We start from the raw sequence: 19,271 nt of genomic DNA, 5'->3' as shown, positions 1-19,271 counted from the left end.
TATAAAAGAGGAAAAGAAAAGACTATTATTACATCTATTGTTAATCATCAAGACATAAGAGTCAGCAGTTCACAGCAAATTCATAATGCCTAACTTTATTCATCAGATCAGTCTATTCTTAATGAAGACATCCATAACTTTTTGCATCAAAACAAGAACATTTCTGATTGCCCATTTGACTTATCATTTCTAGATAGCTTAATCTTATTACAAGAAATTCATAAAGGTATTTTAGATCTCAAGTTAAGTAAAGCCCCTGGATCGGATGGTTATCCTATTGATTTTTACAGTTCCTTTTCCACTTTACTATCGCCCAAACTCTTTGAGTTGTTTAATCTTTTTTGCAAGTCGGTCAGAGTTCTGGTTCTTTAGGAGACACATTATTATTGTTATTTCCCAAACCAGATGAAGATCCCTCTTATGTCCAATAGTATTGTCCCATTTCACAAATACATTCAGAATCAAAAATACTAGTTAAAGTGACTGCTAACAGAATATATTACATCATGCCCATTCTGGTTAATATCAATCAATCAGGTTTTGTTAAAGGAAGGTTAACTTCCTCTAATACCAAACTCCTCTGCAATGTTCTTTTTCATGCACAGCCATCTGGGTATCCCCTCATTGTAATTACAATAGACATAGAGAAACCATTTCATAGAGTTTATTGGCGTTTGAATTTTTGTCATGGCATGGGCTTAGTCCTGTATTTATCAAATTGATTTCACTCGTATATTCTACTCCTTGCAATAGACTTCTTGTTACAAATAATGTTTCTGATTCATTTCCCATCTCAAGTAGTACCAGACAATCATGTCCTCTATCACCCCTTCTGAACATTTTAGCCCTATAACCCCTCCTACAAAGCATCTCCACAAATGACAATATAAATGGTATTCATAAATAACATATGCATTCATTTCTCTGTCTATGCCAATGAAATACTTCTTTATTTAGCAAATCCTGCAACCTCAATTCATTCATTAATGACAACTATCAAACAATTCTCTAACATCTCTGGCTATAAATTAAATGATGACAAATTGGAAATGCTTCCATTAACCAACTCCTGCATCATGGCTGACACTCCTCTTTATGGTATGAGATGGTGCCCTTCATCTATTAAATACCTTGGTATCCATTTAGCCAAAGATATTTCATCTACCTTAACCCTCAACCTAAATATTATTGTTGATAAAATCAATTCTTCTTCTATCCCTCTATTGGTTGGGGTACCTAGGTTCTATTAAAAATACCCTAGTATCCATTATTCTTTTTTATTTACCCATGATTCCAGTATTATTATTATTATTGACTTTCTTCCGAAAAATAGATAAACTCTTATCTACAATAAACCCCCGAAAATTGCCCTTAATAAGCTTAAAATCAACACAAATATTGGTGGAGTTAGATTTCCTGATTTCCCAAATATCAAAAATCCTTCCTACTTCGACTATATTTCAATCTAATCAACTTCACTTGGTTAATGCCTCCTCCTGGGTTAAGATATAATCAAAGTTAATTGCCCCCTTTCATTGTCCCATTTCCTTCAAACATACTAATGGCCTGAAGTGGCTTATGAGAACATCATTATGGCAACTGGTGGCAATTCCCTTTGAAATTGCACTTAGAGAATTGTGAGCTAAACTTTTGCACCAGTGTAAATTATGTATAATTGTTGGTTCAGTCAATAGAACACATGTGTCTTGTAAACTAGTGATAGAATGCAAATAATGTGTGTTCCCTCAAAACCTATTTCTCCACCTGTTTTTATTGTGGTTCATTAGGAGGATTGCAACATAAAACATCAAATATAAGGCCTAGACAAAAAAATGAAATGAGATAAGTACAACAACTTCTGATCAGTTATGGCCAGTCATGGTATAAAGAAAGAAGCTTCTCATTGCAGATTCAACTTGTGTGTGTTATTAGTGGTACTTACTATATTGATTGATTCTTGCACTCAATATTAATTCCATTAAAGCCATTTACAATTTGGAAAGGCACACATCTTAGTTTTTCACATAGTTTTATCCAGTTGCATTTCTACTAAATTATAGACAAGTGTGTGCCTATGAGTGTGGTAATCTATTTACTACATTTCAACGTTTCTATGTTTAAGCCATGTATATATAGCATCTTGTTGGCATGCCATCCACTTACCTTGAATTTAGATTTTCAAGCTGGTTTCCTATCCGAAAATATTTTTACCTCGTGGCATGGCACCCAAGGTAAATCTAAGATGGCTAGTTATTTATAGTGGCGTGACGATGCAGCCACGTTTGTTGTGCATTGCCACCTCATCACCTGCACACCATTTTGTATTGGGCTTGTTTTAATTGCTTTTATAGGCAACTTTGTTAGCGTGTATAATATTATTGCATATTTACTATGCAAGCCCTTTTGTTAACTTGGATCTGATGGTATTAGGTTATCTATCTGTTAGGTTTAAATTTGTTTGTTGGTCCTAAGATACAAATCATACAGAATTGCAATTGCATGCAAGCACTTTAACAGACATTATGTGAACAAAACAAAAAATGTAACTTTGATCTTTCTTAAGTGGCTGAACATGCTAATCTTGTATGTTAACATTAGTTGGTGTCACTAAGAGTATTAGGTGTTATAGAAGGATGTGTATCTCTGTATCTGCATTTAGTCCTGCTATGCAAGTGTCCATTAGGCATATCCATAATGCTTCTTGACATTTTAGCAATTTTTGGCTGTTTCCTCTTCTAGGAGGCATATTAACATGTTCAAGCTCAAAATACTTTATGTTGTCCATAGACTCTTCATTATGTTCTTTTTGAAATAAGTAGGCCTTAGGTCCTTGTTTCTTACGGATCTCACATTTTCTGCTATCCTTGTCTTTAGAGGCGAAATGGTACTTAATAGTACTTACTAAGTATATTTTAGAACATATACATTGAATACCATATATAACATATTTTGTGTTACAATTTATAAACTGGGAAATGTTATGGCCATGCGATTCAGCGTCTGAATTTCCTTCTTTCTGTTGTTTGAGTAGGGGAATTGTTTACATTTCACACACTTAAAATGTCCTTGGAGTGTCATCTGGTTCCACATTTGGGGGGGAAAAATATCTTGTTTTACAGCTACAAAATGAGACAGACTTAACATGTTTTTTAAGTTGTTTGCTTTCCTAAATGTAAGGAAGGGTGTGCTGTCTACATATGCCGATGGATCTTCATCCAGGCATACGATTCATCAATGTTTGGACAAGATTTTCCTAATTTGTTGAGTATCAGAGCTGTAGGTGGTAATAACTTGCACTTTATTAATCATGGTTGATGAACTTGGTTTGGGTTTGTTGGTGAGCAAGTGATCTCTCATCCTTAATTTTCTTTTTTTTTTAATACTTCATTGTGTTACAATTTTTGCAAGAAGGCTACTTTGCATTCGATTCTCCAAAAGATTAAATTATCTTTGACCAAGCTCTAAAATACGCTGACCCGCTCGGTACTTTAGTCCATTCCTGCTTTAGTAGTATATAAGACATGGCTTCTGTTCCATAGGAAATAGCCGGTGTTACTCTGGCTTTATAGAAGTCAATCACTGGCCAAGATTTGAATTTTGGCGTAAAGTGTGGTCTGCATAGCCGTCTCCCGTGGACTCCCTTTGAGTATTATGCCTAGATATTTTGAGGATGTTACTTATTCCAGCTTTTTTCCTGCACTATGCCATTAGAACTTTTCATTTTGTTTTGCTGTTTTTTCCAAGATCATTATCTTTGTTTTTTGTGTGTAAAGTTCCAGCTTGTTCTCTTTTAAGTATGCAAGTAAGCCGTTTAATTGGGCTGGAGTCCAATGGCGTCTGATCCAGCAGTATGATGTTGTCAGCGTAAAGTATGCGGCTCAATTTCTCATTAGCTAACGTTGGGGAATGATCTCGTCATCCCTTCTTGAGCCTTAAAATTGCCATGTAGGTGTGATACAGGGCGGAGGCCAAGGGACAACCCTGTTTGACCCCTCTCGCAGTCGCGATTTCACCAGAAAGTTGTCAGTGTCCACTAAGTCTGACTCTCATTGTGGTGTCTGTTTGATGGGGGCCATGATCAAGGAAGGTCATCTCCATTTTTTTAGTTTCTGCCAGAGTTTTACGGTTGACCTGGTCCAATGTCTGGACCTGGTCAACACATTATTTTAGCTTTCAACGTGGTCAAGAGCATGATGTTCGAATTTGTTCCTAAATTCTTCACAAAGCCTGTTTGAAAGGGATGCAGACAGGCTGAAAATATTGGCCCAGAGTTTAAATTTCTCCAATAGGAGCAACCCGAAGAGTTTACCAATGTAGTCCAACAGAGCTATGGGACGATAACTTCTTGGGTTGTCTTTTTGGCCCTTTTTGTAAATAGCCACTACGCTGGCTGTTTTCGAGGAGTCCAGAATTGAGTTTGTCGTAATACAGTTCTGGATGACATCTGAAATGAAGATGGCTCACTCTTCTGGGTTGGCTTTCAAGTCTCTGTTAGTGATCCTGTCGGGCCCTGGAGTTCTCGATTTTTTTTTGATATTTTAACTAAGATTCATCCATAATCACAAGCTATATCCCAGACTGTTAGTAAAGTCAAGGGGAGGATAATTGGCTCTTCTTGTCATTTTTGGGCTTTCGAGTTCCAGTAGGTGTTCATGATTAAGATCCAAGCCTAAGTGTCGTCTCCTGTGGCTCTCGTTGGGTAAGCCCAGGATTCTAAGACGGCCATGATGAATGTTGTTAAGACCAACGAGTTCTCAAGATGTAACCCATGCCCTGAGCAAATTACTATAAGTGGGCCAGCAGTAGGTTGATGGCTGGCCAAAAAGCAATCTTGTATCCGTCTAAAGTGGGACATATTGACAGCCAGGTCTCTTGAAGGCAGAGTAGGTCAAATCTACCCAGATTGATGTCTCCTGGAAAAGTTAGGCTGCCAAAGCCCCGTGTGTTCTAGGATCCCAGAGTGATCTGGTTTGTGGGTGCCTGCCTTATTGGTCTGTTGATCTTTTGTGGTTGTCGACACAGAACTACTTTTGGTGGCTAGGTTCTTGAGTGATTTGCCAGGGATTCGGGTATCCACGACCATTTTCAATTTCAATTCTTCGTTATCCATTTGTCTTTTTTGGTAGACATTAGTCTTTATAATGCTCTGGTCACTTAGTTGGTCAGGGTCAATGGTAATTTTCAGATTTGTTAGAGAACCCTTTGGAAATCGGGTGACGTCAACTGAGGTATCCGATTTCGATATTGAAGAATGTATAGGACCACTTTCATATCTTCTTTCCTTGTGATCATGGTGTCTTGTCAAGGGTCCTTGTTTATATTCTCTTCTAATGTCCCGATGTCTTTGTGAAACGGATTTGTTCGGCAGTAACTGACGGTACAACTCGCTTGACCTTGTTTTTTCAGACTTTCTCTGGCCTACTACCTGTGTTCTTGGTGGCTAGATGTCTTCGCAGCGACCTTGTTTTCAAATGATTATGTTCCTCTCTTTTCATTTCTCTAAGATCGTATCCTAGCATTCGCAGCTCTTCAGCTGCCTCGAGGAGCCTGTCTTTTTTTACCTCAGGCGATGGAATGTGTAGATATACACTATCTGTGCAGTCACTGTAAGCAAACTCAATGATGATAATATCTTCTGTCCAGAGTTGTCTGAAAGATGTAATGTATTGAAGAAGTGACATAGTTGTTTTTCTGCTAAGGATGAGTTGTCGCCTTGGTCAGATTCTTTCTAGTTTAAGGGTTCTTTTTGAGCTCTTAAGTTGAAACCTCCTCAGGACATCCCTCATTATGTGGCTATTTTCAAACATCGCAGGTTCCTTTGTAGGGCCATGATGTAGAGGCTCTTTATGAGTATCATTTGTGAGTGCCTGCGAGTTGCAGATGGCCTGCTGTTGGAGTTTGGTTGATTAATCCCCCCTTATATTTCTACTTTTGTCAACCTCTTGAGTTCTCCTGGATGGTTTTCCTATATCTCTTCCACCACTGTGTCTCCCAGGCGGGCTATGGACTTGGAGAGATTTGTGGTTTGGAAAGGTTTTTGTTCCCTTTCATGTATAGCCCAGGAGCACTTCTCATCCACCGTTAAACATGTTTGCGAATTGGGTTCCAGGATCTTAATTATTTGAGTTGGTTCTGCTCTGGTCGAGGTCGGCAATTGTGAGTCAGCTTTCCTTGTTCGCTAGGTTATCTCCATCAGTTCGATTACAGAGTCTTCCACCATATACTTTCTAACATCTAGGCGATCCATGGAGGTGTCTACCTCCTCTGTCACTGATTCGGAAATATGTGTGTTCACTGTTCTCTTAAAAACAGGAACTACTGCTGGTGTTAGCTTTCAAATGTCTCTGAGAGTTTGTCTCTGTTCGAAAATTGGGGCCGTTTGCTTACCTTTTTGGCCTTTATGACTTTTATTAGGGCCCTGGTTACTGAGCCGAGTGTCTTTTAGCTGCACCATGATGGGCTTGTCCAGCAATGCGATCAATCTGGGACGAGCTACTTCTCGTTTGTGGTCCAGAGTGCTGGTCTCTTTTACATGATGTATCCGAGATATCGAGGTAGGTGTATCCGTCATTATTTGCAGAGGTTTGATTGTTTCTAACACTGTGCAGCAATCAATCATTCCCATACTGGTGGCTTTTACATTTTCTAACTTCTGCTTTATTTTCTCTTTTCTGAATGCATCAGATTTCATTCCGATATTTGAGGCATGTACCTTTGCCTGCAAATGGATGTTGGTTTGTTTAGGTCTTAATTTTGCTGCAGATGTAAAGCTCAGGTTTGTCACAAGCGATTGTTCAGCTTTTGCTTCCATGTTTCCTGAGTCAGTTAGATCAATTGCCACTGGTTGCACCACAGTGGGTTGGGTAAGACTTTTCCACCCATTGTTGGGTATCTGTACACTGACCCATCTTTGAAGAGTTGAGGTGCTGTTCTCTCTTGTGTTCACTTTTTTGGATTCTGTGGCCATTATGTAGCCTTCCAGATATAACAATTTGGTATGCATTAGCACTGCCATAGTTGAATGGTCTTTTAAGTTTTCATTAAGTGCTTCATATATTTTGCTGAATGGGGCCAAGGCTATCGTTACTGCCGACATGATAGCAAGCATGTCATATTTTTTGTTTGGCGTGTCTTTGCCACTAATGTGAGGAAGCTCACTCAGTCTTTAGTTCTTCGGTGGCGTAGTTAGCAGAGATTGAGATGTTTGAGAAAGATGTGAGGGTGTATGTTTGGTTAGGTTTTGAATCGCAGAGGTGTTCCCCTTCGTGTTAAGATTGGTGTCTTTTAGGCTACCTTCCATCGGCTGGCCTGTTTTACTTCCCGACTTCTCTTTTTGGGATTCAGAGTAAGGCCAGGTGTGGCCTTTCTTTCCATCAGTGATCAGGCCTTTTGTTCTGGCAATAATGCTGGGCTCAAGCTCGATAGAGCGGGCTTTGGCTCCTTTGTTTCCTTGTCTTCTTTCACTAAAAATGGAGGCTGTGACTTTATCATGGTTTCCGATTTTTCAGATCCTCCGAAGGTCTTCACCGATGGTAGAGGTTTCTTTGTTGCAGATTTCCCAAAGTGCAATCTTATGTAACGCTCACCTGATTCCCGCAGAGGCGCCGGTCTTGACTGGGTGAATGCCGTATCTTCAAAGGTGATGTGTAACACACGGTTGGCTCTTTGGGCTGGACCTCTGTGCACTGTATGTCTGACTCGAAGAGTAAGATGTCTGCAGATAGAAAATATGGGATTAATGAACTGGGGTTATTGGGTGCCTCTCTCCTCTTCCCTTTCTCTTCTCCTGTAGAACCCCAAAGGTTAACGCCCTCACCTTAGGTAAGTAAACGCCGAGCTCTCCATCTGCCTCGGGGCAGGGTGCCGTAACCAGTTTCTTCACTGGATAAGGGTGCAGGCCTCTTGACCTCAGAGGACTGCTGCCCGTCGTTAACTGCACGAACAGTAAGTTCTGGGCACTTCAAATGTCTTAAAAGTCTTTTGTAATGATATCTCTTGTTTTGCAGGGTTCCGGCGATGGCGGATGGCGGGCTGATGAGAGTTGAGGATCGAACCCACGTGAGGAATAGAAGCGCCTGGAAGCACATAAGTAAGCGCTTGTAGCCTGCTTCACGATGCACACTAACTGTCCCTTTTATCTTGCAGGTACAAGTTCGGAGCTTTAAAGAAGCTGAAGAGTGCTGGAGTACCCACTGGATTCGGCGTGGAAGGCGTAATGGCACGTGAGTAATAAAGTTGCCCAATGTCTTTAAACGCACCTTCTTTTGTCTTTCAGATGCGGGATGCAGCGCCGAAGGCCTCCGGAGCGTGTGAAGAGCTGGTAAACTTTTGTCTTTCAGATGCGGAATGCAGTGCGAAGACCTCCGGAGCATGCGAAGAGTAGGTAACCCTTTGTCTTTCAGATGCCGGAATGCAGCGCGAAGTGTTGGTGACAGCCGATGGACCAGGTAAGAGATGCGCTGCCACTGAAGACCGTAGTGCTAACCTGTTCTTTCTTTGTCTTTACAGGTGCTGCTGAAGACTGGATTCCAGGATGGTAAGCCTTTGTTCCCTTAGGCCCAGGATCAGAAGACACGATAAGCGTTCTGCTGCAGAGAATGCAGAATAACGCAAAGCAAGATTCATCCATCGGGTGTGGTTTAAATAGCCTCCTGTAGTTCTTAGGTGTCTCCTTCCACAGCCTCGCCTAGGTAAGAAAAGAGTTTCTAGAAGAGTTCCAGTGTTCTGAACCTAGGGAGTGGCTCCTGCCCCACCCAACAGGAAAAGTAGTCCCAAACAGAAGAGGATCAGGGGCTCAACTGGCAGGTAAGTAAGCAGCATGGTCTGCTGCAGGTAATTCCACCCAAGCATTATGAGCCCGGCGCTTCCAGCGCTGGGACTAGGCATCTTTATGAGCCTGGTGCCACTGGCGCCAGGACAGGGTCCAAAAGGTCCCAATTGGGACTGGCTGGCACTCGGAACCGGGGTTATGGGTCTGCTTCCAAGGGAGTCGGGCAAGTCCTGATCTCTTGGAAGCAGAGATCATGACATCTTATTAGAGTGGAGTTATGGTCTGACGTATTTAGATTTGTATCTGTTTTTCTATTACATCAGCAACGCCCACCAGGATTTCAGCATCTGAAAGTTTGATTCTTAGTGCCGGCGTTATTTTGTTGTGTTTGCTAAAGAAGTTTTCCAATGAGCCTGGCGACAGTCGATGGAGAGATTTAAGTTTTATGAACTTCCGCAGTGATCTGGGTATAGTTTGCAATTTGATGAGTACATTAGGTTGTTTGGAACTAGATTTTGGTTGCGGTTTTGGTGACTGGCCAAACGTTTCTTTTGTTTCTGCATTCTATCTGGCCCGGCAGGTCTCTTCACCTTTTTAAAGGGCAAACTTCTCTTTCGGGCAAGTGTGCGCGGTCATCATGAGTTGTTTAGATGGTCCCTGTGTAGCTTGTAAACTTGTTGTTGAGGAGTTATACGCTCTAGCTTATGTCTATCCATTTCATTAAAAGATCCTACAGTTATATCTGAGTCCTCGTCCGTTAAAGTGGTACATCCCTCTTCTTTCTGTGAGCCATCAAAGTCACTTAAGGCCTGCTGAGGGCTCTTTGGTTTTCTCTTTCGATTACTGGATGGACTTCGTTCTGTATTTTTAAAACTGATTTAACGCTGGTCGAAGCCTGCTCCGTCATTGGGGCCAGGGTAAATTCCACAAGTGCCCGGATGGTGGGCTGTTGAGGATGGATTACTGACAAACTTCATCCTACTTTGTCCCAAGAAAGCTTCGCCGTTGTCTCTATTGGACTTGAATTTTTCTGTATATCTGTGTGTGGCCTAGCAGTATTTGTGTCACCTTCTACCGGACACGGATAGGTCACTCCCTCCACCTCCCTGTCGTCAGCTGGTGCCTGGACTCTCGTTTCTCGTGATTCCCTGATTGGTTATAGAAGAGAAGTTTCTCCATGCAACAGGGACTGAATTGGGGAAAATGGGTCCGTTAGCGCCGCAAGCGTAGAAGGTACAAGGGGAGGTTGTATATTTTCAAGGAGGGAACAGTAGGAAAAGGTGATAAGAGATGGGACGCCAGCAGGTTTTCGTTACCTTGCATCTATATGTCAGTTGTCTTGGCCGGGAAAGAATTTCTTTGATCTCCTGAAGATAAGTAGGGTGTGTGCGGTAGATTCTGGCCACAAGGGTGGAAATCACTTGGTTCTTCACGCCGTATACATCTGCTCCGTAGGAAAAGACCTTATTCTTCCGTCCACTTTTGTTTCGCCGTTGCTGCCAGCACTGCCATGACTGCCAATAATGCAGTACTCTGCAGCACTTTGCAGCCACTCCACGGCCTGGGAAGATATTAGAAGGGTCCTCCCACTAAACAGCAGGCCGTGTGAAAAGACTCCAAAATTGGTGCAGAACAAGCCAGGAACCGGACCGCTGCCAAGACTACAGTACTCTGCAGCGCTCTGCGGCCGCTCCGCAGCCTGGGAAGGTATTGGAAGGATCCCCCCACTAAACAGCAGGCAGTGTGAAAAGACTCCAAAACTTGTGCAGAACTAGCCGGGAACCCGACGGCTGCCAAGACTGCAGTACTCTGTAGCACTCTGCGTCAGCTCCGTGCTCTGGGAAGTTATTAGAAGGGTCCTCCCACTTAACAGCATACAGTGTGAAAAGACTCCAAAACTGGTGCACAACAAGCCAGTAACCGGACAACTGCCGAGACTGCAACACTTTGTGTTTTGGTAAGTTTTGTTGAGATGCTGGTGATCGTAACCTCTTTCTTTTTTTCAAAATCCAAGTTATCTGTACAATTTCTCTTTACTCTTAAAAGTTCTCTGTATGGTATATTTTGAGTCACATGATTTGGATGATTGCTCTTGGCATGAAGGATGCTATTTCCTGCAGTTGGCTTGACAAAAGGAGTTGTGTGAATGGTGCTGTTCTCACCATATAGAACATATAGAACCAAATCCAAAAAGCTTATTGATGTTGTACTTTCTTGGTAAGGTAAATTGTAGGTTGTAGTCATAGCCATTTAAATAGTTGTAGTATTCTTTGAGCTCCTGTTGGTTTCCATTCCAATTATTAATATATTGTCTATATAACAACCCCAGTAAATGATGTGATTCTTAGTTGTAAATGCTGTGTGTTGCCAGGCAAACAGGATTTCAAAATGGCCCATACATGAGTTGGCATATGCCGGTGTGAATTTCGCACCCATAGCCACACCCTGTTTCTGCCAGTACAGTTGATTATTAAATGTGAAAATATTATTTTGAAGAGTAAAGTTAAACATTTCTGTAAGCATGAGATTTTGTTGGTAAAAAGAGATGGATCTGGTTTTGAGAAAGTAATGCGTGGTTTTGATACCTTTGTTATGTAACATGCTGCTATATTGTTAAGAGACATCAAGTGTCACTAGTCTGTAAGTGGCTTCCTATGTTACTTGTTCGAGTTGCTGGCTGACATGTTTGGTATCCTGTATATATGATGCAAATCCTGCTGCTAACTCTTATAGTTGTTGATCAATATATTTTGGGTTGGGTTATATTAATGATCCAATACTTCTGATAATGGGTCTGCTTAGTGGAAAGGTTTCAAAAGGCTTATGGATGTTGGGGATGAAATACATTGTCAATATTTCCTCATGGCATGGAATTAAAAAACACCTACTCCTACAATCTTTTAAAACCATTGGAGTTCTCTTATAACCTGCTCATCGGACACCCAAGATGCCTCTAATGCCTTTTTATGGGTTAATACATTCTTCGTGCTCAGACCCAAACAAGCCGCATTCCAAAACTGGTATTCGTCCAGAATCTTTCTTGTTGAATATCTATTTCATAATAACTTACCTATACAGTTTTCTCAACTCTGTCAACTCAGTACTCAATGTTATCTCAGTGGTACTGATTACAACACGTGCTTAGCCCTTTCTACATTAGTCATTAATGCTATCCCTATCTATTGTCATGACACCATCTCAAAATATTTTGAATCAATCCTACATTCCCCCTCCATCAAAGCCTCTAATTTACATTCCATACCTAACCAACCCAAAGATGATAGTATTATCATTTTTAAAATTATCCAGCAATGGGAATTAGATTGGGATTTGCATATTCCTCCTGACACTTGGAATATGATCAGGAAGACATGTTTTTGTACATTAATTGTGGTGAGCTTGACACAATACACTACTTTATTTTACGTAGAGCATACAGTGCACTTTTCAGAATTGCAGAAATCTCCAAAACAACAGACACAACTTGCAGGTATTGCCAATCCTCCCGGGCTGACTTCATTCATTCTATTTGTGGATGCAAATATGCTTTTTTCTTTTTGGGAGAAAATATGGAATTGCTTACATAAGATGTTTACTATCAGTACATGGTATATATTTCCTCATTAGATTTGTTTAACTTTTTTGTCTATATTGTCTTTTATCTCAGAATGTGCAAAAAAATATCATATCATTTATGGTGGAATTCTATTTGTTTGTATCATAGGATTGACAAAATGCATGCCCTGTCTAATAGAACTCTATCTAAGTTTAATAACACATTGAATGTCTTTAACAATCATCTAACAGGATGTATGTATTTATTTTTAGTTCTTAAGATCCCCCTGTGTCTTATTGTCCACCCCCTGTAAGTCTTAGTTCATCAAATACATATCACATATCCCTTATCACTGCTGGCTTTATAACAAGATTTTTTGAATGTAATGTTAGATATCAAAATATGTTCTCGCCACTATGGTTACAAGTTCCATGAAATATGTGTGTATTTAATTAATCTATTTCTTAGTTTGCTGTTTTTTTGTATAAACATACCAATACATTATTTAACTTAAAAAAAAAAAAATGTCACATTTAGTGGACATAATTTCAACGTGCATTGCTATGATGCATGCTTCTCATTGTGTATAATGTATGACAACATTTGACAACATTTGTGGTAGGAACTGTGTCGAAACTATCGGTGGGCTCCGCCTACTAAAAAACACCCTGGACTTTAAATACCTACAAAACTATTAAGCAATTGCAGGGCTACCCTGACTAGCAGAACTACTGGAAAAAGCTGTTACTCTCCAACTGCAAGCCCATGCGCACATCTTTCAGTCAGGCTTCCGTTCTTTGCATGGATCAGAAACTATTCTGATGAAGATGGCTTAATGCTGTTAATCACGTTACATTTATCAGCAGTGTGTGATATAATACACTTAGATATTATGCTGGCTAGACTGTCTGAGGTTGCAGGAGTCTCTGAACAGCCCTGAAGTGGATTCGCTCTTTTTGAGCAAACATTTTCAATGTGTCAGATTGGGGAGTTACATCTCAGAGTCCATTTCAGTGCCCTATGGAATTCCTTAAGGTTCCCCTATATCCCCTCTGTTATTTAACATGTATATGAAACCAGTCATGGCGATTTTTACTAAGTAGGATCTGGGCTATCATTCATATGCATATAACACCGATATTATTATGAAACTGAACACATTTGCTGCGTCACTGCATTATATAATGCAGTGCAGTAGAGAGTTCGGTCAGTGGATAATGAGCAATGCATTGTAGTTGAGCCCAAGACAGAGCTTATCTTGTCTGGCGCAAACATTTTATGGGGCACCCCTATACACACTCCTCCTTGCTTATTTGGCCTTTCTAGGGCATTGGCATCCAAGGTCAAGAAACTAGGGTGTATATGGTAGGCACATTTAGGGTGTGATCTACAGGTTCATAATTTGAGTCTACTCTGGCACATCCCATATAGTCCATCTATGGAGCATGCTATTATAGTGGGTGCCCTGGTTGGATTATACAAATGGCTTGCTTTCAGGCACACCAGCCCAACTTAATTGATTACAGAGGGTTCAGAATGCAGCAGTTACACTCACTCAAAGTAGCTTCAGTTTCAGCATTCCGGATATCGCTGCATTGGCTGCCTGTCAGGCGGAGGATACATTTTAAAATCTTGTGGGCCTGATTCATGGAACGTTTTCCTATGGGATTGTGCCATTATAAAACACTTCCATGAATCAGGAACAAATACATCAAAATCAAATCCAAATCAATATATAATCAGCGTTTGTCCTTAAGTCTCCCAATTCTTTTTGGAAATCACATACAAAGCTAAGCACAACTAACCACGTCAACTTGCGTATGTTTAAGATGAGGATGTTTGTTTTCATGTTTCACCATTTCATGATGTACAATTCAACCTTTGCCTCAAATTAGCTAATGCACCAATGTTGACTTTTTACATGTCTCTCACTATTTCCTATTTATGCGTGCCTTTTTTAAAAACAATTGCTACTGTGTGTCAATGAAACTGATATTCTGCATGACAAGAGGGCTGGACGCACATCTGACACACCCCCTCCACTTCAAGTAAAACTGGAAAAAAGAAATGGTAATGCATGAAAATCATTGAATTAATCACAACCACTTGAAACTCCTGTAATCCACTCCATATTGTTTCCAGGCAATATGAGAGTTTGTTTCTAGAAGAGATAGCAACAATAGGCTGTATAGAGATTATGAAGGGCCATCACATATAATTATTTCCCATTCAAGGACAGAGACCCCAACCCTGTTTTTGCATGGGCTCCACTTCCTTCCCATGTTTGTGATGCAAAGGAGTGAATTACAACTCACCACATAATCAGGTATGCAGATGTATTAGATATTAGTGGAGAGGCACCCTTTATATTCTACATTTGCAATATCATTAATTAAGAAATCAGTCCAAAATCGAAATTCCTACTTGCCTTTGAAGAGAGCTCTCATTGTGAAGGGAGACGTGGATGTTTACAAGATCAATTCATGCTTTCTAAGCAAATTCCATGGTAATAAATGTAACCACTGGCAATTTAAGCCTCACTGAAATACATACAATGAATTGTAAGCAATTTGGAGATAAGCATTAGCAACATATAGAAGCAATGAGATATGCTGATTGAAAATACAGGAATAAATATTTTCATCAGTGTAGCATTCACTTTTACTTAAATTGATGCACAATGCACATGTATACAGCTAGCTTAATCCAGACAACTGCTTCAGCAATAGTACTAATTCCTTTGCTTGCTTATTTATTTTCAGCTTACCTTCAAATGCAACCCTCCAGTAGCTGAATTTATTATTGAATGGATGCAGAAAATCAGTTCGGATAGTGATATGGTGATTGTTGGCTTTTCAGATCTTCTACGCCTGGAAGCTCGAATTTGTGTATGTTGTTTTTAGTGCTGTATCTGCTTACTCTGAGTGGAAAGGGCCCATTTCCTTATAAACAGGTTGCTACCCCAGAGGCCTTCAACCTTTGGCTCTACAGATATGATGGAAACAAAAATCCCATCAGTGTTAGTCACATGGTAAATTATCTTTATTTTAAAGCTTAAAAACTATTATAAAGGTAATAATTAATACAATACAGAATGAAACAGACAATTACTCACCGGGGTAACGACGATAACACCATACAGGAAAATAAAACGTAATTGTATATTAGTTAGGTCGGGGAACATGCATCATTCAATAATAAAGCTCCTTCAATAAAAGAATATAAATCAGGCACAGAGGACACCATATTTTGCATCAATAATTGTTCTGCAATTGCTCTTCCCTAAGATGTCAACAGCGAGTTTAAGTACCTGTTCCTTAAATCATGTGAGAGAGGACACATGAATAAGAAATGTGTAAGATCACCCAAAGTTCTACCTTCACAGGGGCAGTAGTGCTTGATTGACAGCCATTCAGTCTGCCCAGCAGAGTGGGTATTAATAGGCAGTTGGCTCTTAGACTAAACAGCAGACAGTGTTTATGCAAGACTAACTGGCCACCAAGGGATAGTTAGCTTTTGCCTGATGACAATCAAGTGTAAAATATTGTACAACTGAAGATTTTCATATGTCAATACAATGGCGCAGCTTTCTTCTCTGTGCCATAAATCTGGAATGGACTAATTTGAAGTCTATTTTGGATACATTATGGGAAGATATTAACAATTCAGAATGAAATATGGGATTCAATTATTTTTTATAATTATTTAACTAGGGAATTTTAAGGCAAACATCAGAAGTTAGCAGTCCCAATAAACAAATGTGTCAGGTGTAGCTTTGTGTTTGACCAAAGCCTAGTTCAGAATTGCAGAGCTTTAAGACTAATTAATATACATAATTACATTGTCCAACCCAGCTTCCAAGCAGAGCAAATTGGACTGTGCATATTAGCCACTCGAAATACTGAATACAAAGCATTATCATTAGTGCATGTATCTTTACTTTGGATTGGTGACGCAGGAGGTTAATCAAAAACTTTAGCACCAAAAGCACTTTTTGTGGTTGACCTAGCGTAATTAATGAATCTGTGTGATTTTTTCGTGGCTGATTTTCCTGTGACGAAAATGACTGCATGGAAAATGTCTGCAACACAAAAATGCTTGTACATTCCCCATCCGGACATCCATTGAACATCACACAGATTCAAACAAATACCCTCACTCACACCCCCAACATACCCTCACTCACACCCCCAACACACCCCCACTCCCCCCACCCACTTACCTTTCGCTGTGTCCCTGCAGCGCCGGTTTCCTTTCACTTCTGTGATCGGGAACCAGCACCGCAGGGTCAAGTTTTCGTTTTTTTTTTTTCGGGTGAGCTGCAGGAGTGTCCCCCACACTCTACTATAGTGCACAGTATAGTGAGCAGGGTGTTTCAGGGGACACACCCGCAGCCCCCGGCTTTTGTTTTCCTTTTATTTTCGCTCAGGTGAGCTGCAGGAGTGTCCCCCGCAACACCCTGTTCACTATACTATATAGTATAGTGAGTGTGGGGTTGGGGGGGACAACCCGCAGTCCCTGGCTTTTTTTTTCATTCTGGTGAGCTGCAGGGGTGTCCCCCGCAACACCCTGTTCACTATACTGTATATAGTGAGCGGGGTGTTGCAGGGGACATCCCTGCAGCCCCTGCAGCATTTGTGTTTCATTTTTGTTTTTATTTACCGACCCCATCGAAACACATACCACCAAAAGTTTGACCTTTTGGTAGTTTGACTTTTGGTGCCATGTGTTTTAGGTCTTTTTGTAAGGCCGGTAAATTATTTTCAGTAATTTCGTATTATTCCTGATAAATGGGGAGAATTGAATCAAAGGTGAATACGTAAATCAATCCACCCACTCACATTCTCCAACTCCCTCCAGCCCAACACACCCCCAACCACATGTTGCCCATGATAACTACAATTAGTGTGCAGGTTCGTCCCCCAACATCACTCCACCTAAGCCATATCCTTGTGCACAATAAGATGCACTCGCCTCAACGTCATGGGGACTTCACATCCTAGGGGTCCTGTTTCATAATGTTGTCCATTCTGTCCCATATTCCTTTGCAAACTCAATGTATTTGCTTTCAATTCTAACGATTAGAGCAATTTCCACCATTGCACATTTGTCCAGGTACTTCACCCAATTCGTTAACCTGCAGCCCATGCGACTATACCACACCAGGGCTAGTCAATATTTCACTAGTACCAGTCTTAAGTCAATCATTTTGTTAAGTTGCTTCATTGAATTCCTTCTGGCAAACTGCACCAGGCCACACATCAAAGGGGAGTCCATTATCCAAGATGCCCCCATCTCTCCAATTTTGACTAACACCCCTTCCCAGAATACATTGAGCTCAGGACACTGTATATCAACTTGGCCTCTTCAGCCCCAGAGTGAAAGCATCGTGCCAGGCTCAACAATTTACCCTGTGTTTGTGATTCAGTGCCAAGAAGGTTCTTTGGAAATCATTATATTGCAGAAGTCGGAAACAAGCATTCCGAGACACCCACTTTGCATTGTGCTGAAATTTTGCCATTGTTCCTCCTCAAAAGTATACCACAGGTGACTTTCCCATTCCTCTTTCAACCTCAGTTAGTTCCACTCGTTGACCCTATATTCGAGTAGAAATGCATATGTGATGGATACCGGTCTTCCGCCATCCCCAAGTGCACATAGCCCTCCAAGCAAAGAGCACATCAGGGGTTCCTCCAGCAGCATCTCCCACCCGTGGCTCTGCATGTGAAACCAGCATACATAAAAAATGACCCTTCATCTATCCTGCTATTGCACGTAAACCCAGACAAGGGCCTCAGGAGCCCACCTTCAAACATGTCTTCCCACATATTTAATCTTGGCAGCACACAGATGATGTGTCTGTGCATAGTGGGATATGTGTGGAGTAAGGTTTCATGCACCCCATCCAATGGTTTTCCCATTTCCATATTGGTCCCTGTCAAAGTTAATAACTGCGCCACTAGTTTGGGCAAATTTACAGTGAATTGACATGGTCGCTGCAGTTCAACACATCATTAAAATGTATTACAAGATATATACATTTAACACACTTTAGTTTGCAGCCAGAAGCCGATTTGCATTGAGCTCACCAACAAACATTAAGTTGGACTTGTGTGTGTTCAGAGCCGAATCTCAGCATCCATGTACATGACATATTAATTTACAATTGTCTGCAACGCATTAGAGGTGCTGGCCAATAGTACAGCAGCATCCATGTAACTCAGGACACAGATATTCCTGCCAGCTATTCTGGGCGTGTAATTTGTGAGTTTATTTAGGTCAAGCAATAATGTACTGACATGGATTGAAGGCCACAAGCGCAGTCACTGTTGTTGTGGCCCGGCCTTTTCTGATGCTCTTATGCTGCTGCCACTGGGATAGAGGCCGTGCCCCCATGCTGAAGAAGAGGGGGCCTAAGACCAAGGTGGGCCCCCCTTGCGGCAAAGTGATAATAGATGCTACTACAGCTCTGATGGGTTGTCCTTTCTTCTTGTCTCCCGACGCTCTGATGTTGCTGCCACTGGGCTGGAGGCCCCGCCCTCACGCTGAAGGAAAGAGAAGGAAGCAGATTTAATCTTTTTTATTTTTAATTTTCTTACATTTATAAAGAGCACCAAGTGGCCCTGGGGCATTGTGGCATTGTTACAATGGTGCTTACTTAGTTACAAGGAAAATAGACATGAGCGCCTGTCTGTGGTTCTTGGTTACATTGAAGCTAATGCCAGACAGGTGACGGGGGGCACTGGAGGGAACGCAAAGCGTTTCCCCCCGGGGTGATTTTGGCGTGACACAGACCAGCGAGCTGGCCATGCATAGAGCGCCCAATGGGGGTATTTAAGGCTTCGGGGGAAGGTTCTGGATCAGGCGACGGTGGACTTGTGTTTGACAGGTCGCCTGCTCCAGAGCCTTTCCCTTTGAGGGTCCGGTTTAGTTGCAGAAGTTGAG

The sequence above is a fragment of the Ambystoma mexicanum genome, chromosome 3p (genome assembly GCF_040938575.1).
Source record: "Ambystoma mexicanum isolate Mex_15411 chromosome 3p, UKY_AmexF1_1, whole genome shotgun sequence".
Taxonomy (NCBI): domain Eukaryota; kingdom Metazoa; phylum Chordata; class Amphibia; order Caudata; family Ambystomatidae; genus Ambystoma; species Ambystoma mexicanum.
This window is presented reverse-complemented; position numbering follows the sequence as displayed.